The sequence below is a fragment of the Cryptomeria japonica genome, chromosome 6 (assembly GCF_030272615.1).
Source record: "Cryptomeria japonica chromosome 6, Sugi_1.0, whole genome shotgun sequence".
Taxonomy (NCBI): Eukaryota; Viridiplantae; Streptophyta; class Pinopsida; order Cupressales; family Cupressaceae; genus Cryptomeria; species Cryptomeria japonica.
Genome location: NC_081410.1, coordinates 439,961,602 through 439,970,336, shown reverse-complemented (window position 1 = coordinate 439,970,336; position 8,735 = coordinate 439,961,602).

Here is an 8,735-nt window from a genome sequence, read left to right as displayed (position 1 = left end):
TGAACTCCGTTCGTTTGACCATGTGTATTCCTTGGTTTTGAGTTCGTTCGAGTATAGTCTAGTGTCGTATGGGAAAGTGGCTTTCGATTGGGGGCCGCGCCCAAAGTGGCTGCTGGGTAACCCGTCGAAAGTGAGTCTAAAATAGTGATAACCTAAGTAGATTAGAATGTAATCTCTAAGTTAGATAAATGTGCCTCACACATGAGACGAGTGCTAACATAGACTCGACATGCTGTGAGAAGGCCTGAAATGGCAAACCGCCATCCTTGTCTTCACGAGGGGATGTGTGGGTCCACATGAGGCTTGGATGGGCCGGAAGCTCGGATTAGGTTGCCAGGGTAACCCAGTGTATGGGACCGGGACCTATGAAGACTTGTCATGGTAACCATACTAGGTCGTGTGATGACACTTATCCCTACGTTCGCTAGTGTGTTGTCGTTTTGTCCTGTTAGGAGTACCTTGAGAGTCATCCTTTTGTCTTTGCCCTTGTGAGTGTCGGTTTCATGTTAGACCTTGGGTGGTGATGGCTCAGTTTTATGGATGCTCTCATGGACCTCTTGTTTTAGCTTGATTATGTTCAGCTGGATCCTGTTCTTTTCAGGGATCGTTTATGTATTTATTGACCGGTGCGGTCGTTTGTATATTGTTTATGTTTCGCCTTGATGGCCGGATTGTAATGGTGTAACCTCTTGTATTCTTAACTTTATTATTTATCAGAGGGGTCTTGCAGTTGAGCAGACCCGGAGATGTAGCCCTTTAGGGGTGAACTCCGAGATCATTATGGTGTTATGTGATGTATTCTCTTATGTTTCCTTTATTTAGCTTTATCATGTATGTTTAGCTTATGTTAAAATGGTTAAGTGGATAAATGGGAATTAACTATAAATGCTTATATTCAGTCCTTTCTTGAATGCCATGTTGATCGAATGCGTAAGTGGTTTAGATGAGATTTATCGTAGATGCTTTTATGTAATCATCTCTTTAATGCAATGAATTGGAATATGGAAGAATGTAACTTAGAGTAACGGATATATTCAGTTGTTGTAAGGAAATTAAATATGCTTGGAAAGATCTCTTATGTTATGATGAAATCCTAGTGTATTAGAATGTTAGATGTATGGTTTGTAATTTTAAATGAAAAGCTTGAATGAAGATTATGAATAGATCTTAATGATGAATCTTCGCTTGTGATTTATATTTCCCTCTTTTGAAAGGAATTATCCTGATTATGAATTATCTCGTTATTAAGATATTCAGCTTTTGGATTAATTGTGTGAGTTAAGTGAATTGTGAAATTTAAGTAATCTCGTTGGGAAACTCTTTAGGCGTTAGTTGATGTCTTCCGCTATGTTATCTGAATCTTTGATATCTTGTTGCATCTTATGTGTTGTAACTTTTTTAAAAAAAAAATTGCACTCTATTCTTGTGTTATGGCTTAATCCCTTCGGGGTTTCCTGGCGAGGCATTACAGAATACATTAACTCAATACTAGAAGGAATAAGGTCAACAACATACCTCATCAAACTTGGTAGAGTGGACACTCCTTACTTTGTGGCTCTTAGTTAAATAAGTCCAATTATTCGTGCACACAATTACTAGACATAGTAATGAATCATTTACTAGATTTAAAAAATAGAGCATGAAAAATATATTTAAAAAAAAAAAAAAAAGAGGAAAATATTTGGGAATCAAGTTACATAAATCTAAAAAGAAATTATGTATGAAAATCTTGGGTTAATAACATAAACAAAAGACTTCAAAAAGAAAACTATTAGCACATAATATAATCAAACATACAAAAACCAACATAAAAGACTACAAATTAGAAAAATAAATAAACATCAAGTATACGCATAACCTAATTGAGAACCAATTCTCACCAAGTCATGCTTGCAACAAAGAGATGTGACATAATGTTGATTAACAGATTTTTCTTTAAGAATTACCAATAAATTGACTCTCTTTTGGCCAAACACAAAGATAAACTATTAATAAACAGGTGGGTAAACTATTGATTAGTTTCCCTCTAAATTTTGAAATGATACAACTCCCTTCATATGATCACAATTTTGGATTTTTAAATATGTAGACAACTCAGGGATAGTTTTAACTAGAAAGTAGTAAAGGTACTAACGTTTGCCTATCAACATTGGACAATTGTGAATAATAGAGAAATGAAGAATTGTATATGTATAGATTTAGGATCACAACTCAATAATGCAAAGATTATCACATGTAGAAGAGTATTTCAAACAAAAGCACCAACTCAAAGATTGACAACCAATGCATGGACTAAACAATTGATAGACTGAAAACACCAACTGATTTCTTAAGAAAATAGATAACCCTCATATGAATATCAACATCCAATAGAACATCACATTCATATTTGTGTAAATTCAAAGATTTACAAGAAACATAAGTAAAATTGAAATCCAACGTACACAGATAGAGAAGCTATGAAATTTAGTAGAAAAATTATTGATCTTCAAATTTTGATTAAGTCGCACTCAGATGTCATAGCATAAGGGGGACCAAAAATTGTCGATCCCTTCCAATGTACATTTTCATCATATTTAAAACTTACAAAGTACAACTGTCCAACAATTTAAAGAAAATGATTCTTTTAAAGAATCCTTAAACTTGTAATTAAGTTTTTATAAATAAGCATCATAAAACTAAGACACGATACAAAAATGGCATTATAAGAAATGAATTCATTGTGTGGTAGTTGTATCTCCCAATTGAGTAGGTTGTTGTTGTTCTTATTGGCTCTTCAAATCTTGCAAGGCCTTGAGGACACCTAGAATTACATCCTCATTAGGAATGATCACATTTTTGTTTCACAACACCCACAATGAATTTACCTTCCTAATTTCTTTGTTTTTAAATGAATGCATTATAATGATTGATGCACACAAAATCAAGGATGCATCAATCGTCACCAACTTGATGCATTTATCGTCATCAAATGTATTCATGTATGCCAATATTTCTATATTATTCTATTTTTTTCCTTTCATTCTTTCAACTCGTCAGTTGTAACATACCTTGAATTATCTCTCCTCTTTATCTGGCAACCTATATCAACAAACTCCTGAATCACTTGAGTGAGCATCGCATTAGGTTCCTTCAACAACTTGATCTACTTTTTGATGTTCTATAGTAGATTATGATGCTTCTACTACAAATTCTAGAGCCATGTGGTGCAAATAGTGTCATTAGAAGGGAGTGTGCCTCTAGTGACAGCCATATCCATGATCTCTTGAAACTCTTTCATAGCATGTTGGTGTGAGGATTCTTCCATCCTAGAATTGTTAATCTCCATGGATACAACGTTACTTGCTAAAATCAGTTCATTGTATGACCTGCTCAAATTATCAATAAATGAAAGGCCTTTAGCCTTCATCTTCTTTACCCAGTCCTTGGTAATCTTGCCAAAATGACTATTTGATCACAAGTTGGCCACTAATTCTTTATTGATATTTGATTCAATGTTAATCATCCCTTATATAAAGCTTAAAGCTTGAGGAGACAAACTCAGTAACAACTTCAGGCATTCAAATAGAGTATCCACTAATGCCTTCAAACCTTCTTTATATAACTTCTCCTTTTTTACTATTTTCATTACCCGGGTGGTCATGACTTGGAAATTATGTAGGTCTACATCCATTCTTCAGAGCCCTATATCTATGTGGGTAAGATTAAAGTAGACTATGGCAGCCCAACTTGGATCTTTTTGAGTGATGGGATGAGCAATTTCAAGAAAAATATGATCAAAATTGTCATCTTCAATCAAGCGAGAGGTCATTTTAAGCTTTTTACTTTTAGAGGCAAAGGGGGATTGTAATATTTACAGCACAACATCTCTTGATCGTTTCCTAATAGAATCAAGTTTTCAATTGTTAGAGAGAGATACTTCCAACAAAGAGGGGATGGTAGAGCCTTGGCAACACTTTGCATAATTTCAGGACTTCCTTTTGACAAGAGGGGTTCTCTCTATATTTTGTGAAGAAAAGAGAAAGGGGGAATTAGATTTACCACTTACTATGATTTAATACTTTATATCTTGAGCCAATCCCTTTCGCTTGTCATCACCTTTCTAAGTTTTCTCTTTTTTGGTATGTTCTCCTTATGTTCTTATTATTTTCTTGGCCCCTTTGTTCTTGCATTTGGCACAAAGCCCTCCCCATAAGTCTTCTTTGGCTCTTGGTCTCTATTTGGTGGCTCTCCATCCCCTCTCCCTCCTCAATTATCTTGAAGTGGTTTTTGAGTAGGTGGAATCATAGGAGCAGTAGTATTGTTGGAGCCACTTCATGGTAAGATCTTTTTGCTTTTAGATAGGATAGCCTTAGCAGTTTTCCCTTTCTTCTTTTCCACTAGAATCATTGTCCTCCTTAGGAAACCTGTTGTCAATATATCAAGATCATCATCTTCCTTTGGTTGATCCCAATTGATAGGGTCCAAGGGTTGAGCTTGTACATTAGAGAAATATGTAGGGTAAATGAGTCAAACCCATCATCAATAATGCCATCAACATCCAACTAGAGTTAATAATCAATTATATGTTTAAGGGTTGATATGGACCAATCTATTCTTCTCACTTCTAGATCATCATCACAATATTCCTAATTGTCTTCAAATTGTAGAACGTGGTGATATGAATACCCCAAGTACAAATTATCCTTGACAAAGTCTTTGGCATCAAAATTCATCCTTAGGACATCATAAGTGTTTGTTGTGTATTTCTCTACTACCTTTACAATATTCAAAGCAAATGATTATTATTTGTAGAAGTATTGTTGGCAAGAGACACTATTTCAGAAGTTATTAGTGTTTGAATATTGTTTAGGGGTTGTCATTGATGGCAACTCAGATCATATGAGCCATCTGGTATATACAAATTCATTCTACTGGAAGGTTTGATTAAGTCTGGAAGGTGAAACTCAGTGTTCGGCAAAGTATCAGTACATTGAGAAAAACTCAATTTTGGGTGCCCATTCTTGTTACGGTGGAAGAGATAGTTGATTTGTTGGTTGGTATTGCTTTTTTCACAATCCTAGCTTTCGGTTATGATTCGTGTGCAAGGTTGATGATTTGATATCCGGTATTTTAGGAAGAACAAAGTTATTTGGGTTATTATTGTGTAGTGTGTTATGCGAAATCGTCAAGATGATTTTATTGATTGGTGCCATGTTCAAGGTTGTTGTACCAACCTATTTGAAGTGTATTATCAATTTGTTTTGGTTTGCATGAGCATTGGTAATCGGATTGAGTCGATTTCTTGTTACACGTTTCATCTTTTTGGAGCTGACATGCTGGAGACCTAATCAAGTGTTGTGGATATATAAGACCAATCTATATGAACATTTTGGTGCTCGATGGTGGTGTGCAAATATTGTATGAGCATATGTGTGCAGTTTCACATGCACTATCCTTAGATTTATGCTCTGGTATGTAACATAATAGAGTAGAATAGAGCAGTGCGCTAGAACAATGGAAGAAGACTCCGACTTGTGCTTAACTAGAACTGCATTTTAGCATTTGTAGATGATATTCATCAGTTCAAACAATCAGTTATCATTTGTAATCATTTGTAGGATAGTAATCCCTCTGGGGGTTGCAACCCTCTTCATTGTAACTAAGCAATGAGCCTAAATGTATGTACATTCCCTTGTAATATTATTATACTCTTGATCATAGTATTATAATATTATGGGTCTCAATCCCACCGTGGTTTTTCCCTTTCCAGGTTTCCATGTAAAAATTTTGGTGTAATGGTTTTATGCTTGTGTGTGTTGATTTTCAACACTTTACTATTATTCATTTGCATCTGGTGGTTTAAGAATCAGTTAAAGAAAATTATAAACTGCTGAAAACTGATTCACCCCCCCCCCCCCTCTCAGTTTTCATTGATTCCAACAATTGGTATCTGAGCCTGGTTCCTCCAAGGAATCCTAACAGCTTGAGGACGATCTGAGATAGTGAAACAATGGAATCTAGTTTATAGAAAAAGCTCACTATGGCACTTGAAGATCTAGATATAACAAGAAAAGAAGCAAATAGAGTGAGAACAAATCCGAGTGATGTTGAAGACTTCATTGAGTCCTTGAAGGAAAAAGTGAACACATCTAGAGAAAAGAGAAAGGAGCTTATGGACAAAATCAAGGAGAAAGAAGACCAAAGCATTGATGACCAAGCCTTAAAAGACAAGACAAATGAATGTGAAAAACTTGCTAGAGATAATGTAGTCTTGAAGAATGAAATGAAATCCATTGTGATAAAGCTAACAAAGGAGATTGAAGACACCAAGAAGAATGAGGAAAGCTTGACTCAATCACTAGAGGATAGATTTGATGAATGTTGCAGGCTTAATCATGAAAATGACCTGTTGAAGCTTGAATTGATACAATCCCAAAATAATGAGCAAGAGCTTGAAAGATATTTCATAATTCTGAGAGATGAACTTACCACTGCCAATGAGTACAAAGAAAAATTCAATGCTAGCTTGGCTAAGCTGGATGAGATGCTACAAAGTCAGAATAATAAAGGTGATATGGGAGGACTTGGATTTGAGAAAGGACAAAGCTCTAGATTTGGTCAAAACAATGCTAAACCTCAGAAGAACAATAAATCTCCGACAAGGCAACCTAATGCTTATAAATTCAATGGTAAATACTTTGTTTGCAATAAATTTGGTCATATGGCAAGTCAATGCAGAAATAGGGCAAATCAGAATAATTCATCATTCTCTGGACAATGTTTCAATTGCAATAAATATAGTCATAAGTCAATTGAATGCAAAAGTATGGTGAATAGGAGAACTATAAGATGCTACGCTTGTGGAAGATTTGGACATATTGCTAATCAATGCAGATCAAGGGGAAATCAAGGTAATTCTAGGCCTAATCAGAGAAACAACATTGTTTGCTATACTTACAACAAATCTTGTCACATTGCAAAATTCTGCAAAAGCAAGAATATAAACCAAAATGTTTTGGCAAACAAAATCAAGTTAGCTAATAAGGGCAAAGCAAAGTTTGAAGAGATCAGAGAGAAGTACAAGAATAAATGGGTTAAGAAGGGTGGTTCAGATGCAGTAAATAGGTTTGCACTTGATTCCGGTGCTAGAACCTCATCCGGTAACTAAGGTACTTGGCCTTAGGGGGAAGCTTTTCATGTAGATCCTAAAAACCCCATGTTTGAGATCGATAACTATCTATGACAAGTTGCAGATGGTTATGAATGATTGTGCAGTCGATCCTAAAGGATCTTCGAAAGACTTCATGTCAATTTGTGACTCCAAAATAATATTCATGAGATACAAAACATTTGATAGAGTTAGGGTTGAGCATTTATTATATCTAAAAGTTAGGTATGCGACAGATAAAAAGGTGATTTAACTTTCAACTCTCACATTTTATTCAAAGTGAAAGAATAGGAGAGTTTGGCAAAGAGATTGTGAATCAACCTAGAGCGTTGAAGAGATTTGGAGAAGATTTCTTGCATCCAGTTGAAGATTAAAAGGTATTTATCAGAGTTCGATAAAATTTCTATGTTCATAACCTAAAATTCAACAATGGCATCATCTGGTGTGGCGACTCCATTGGTTGTTGACATAGCTAATAGGGCAATACCTAAGTTCAAGAAACACCCATACAAATCGAAGGGAGATGATCTGGAAGGGGCATTTTTTGTCTATTTCGTATGGTGTTCTGCATATTGAAGATATTAGGGATTACATTCATTGCTATTTTAAAGAGCTTTTAAACCCTGAAATATTGAAGGTTCACACATAGCACATGGTAGATAGCATGGTAAATCTTAAACCCGAATTCAAATCACTCCAAGACAAGGGTTTCATCCAATTCATGATTTTTTTTGGTCTTTGATGAACCCGAATGAGTTAGATTCATCCTAAGCAGAGTTCATGGTGAGTTCATGTGGCTTGACAATCCACACAAGATTGCGAAGCAAGCAATCAAAGCCATAACATGCTTTAATGCAACCAGTGATGTTCCTGGCCTAAGGAATGTGAAGAACACGACCATGACCAAGGCAACCGGTTCTGAACATGATGGAAGATCCATGACAATCAGTGACATTATTGAATATGATGTTAGATTTGCATCCATGGTGATGGGTTACAAATTTTATCAATCCGGTAGAGAAAACAAAGTATCTAGTATGACCATTTATGTTGCTTTTCAAATTATTAAGGAAGATAAGCTCTATGATCTATGTGAGGTGCTCCAGAGCGAGCTCTTGAATAATCTAAAGAAAATAAAGCAAGACAAAAAGCATGTATTCAAAATTGGTACCTTGATTATTTGCCTGTATTTCTATTTCATGAATGAGGTCCCCGGTGTAGTAAAATTTCAAGGGGCCTATGACAAGGTGGTGGCAGTACAGATAAAGGAAACTCTAAGTGGAATGGGTGATGCACAAGCTTAGAGAGATATTATGTGGAGTTATTTTAAAAAATTTACAAGGCATGATGCAGATTAGGGAAAGAATCCCTAAGGAAATTGTGGAGAAATATGAAGACTCCATATGCTTCATGGTGGACACCGATCAATGCTTGATGGAGGTTGTCAAACCCAAGATAGTTTGGATCATTCCCATGGTAGTGCAGGAGCACAAATGAAAAAGTTGTTTGTTTTTTAATGCTTTTGATTTTGGGATGTTTGAGTCCTTTTTGTGTGTTTTTAACAAGGCCAATAGGCCATAAATGT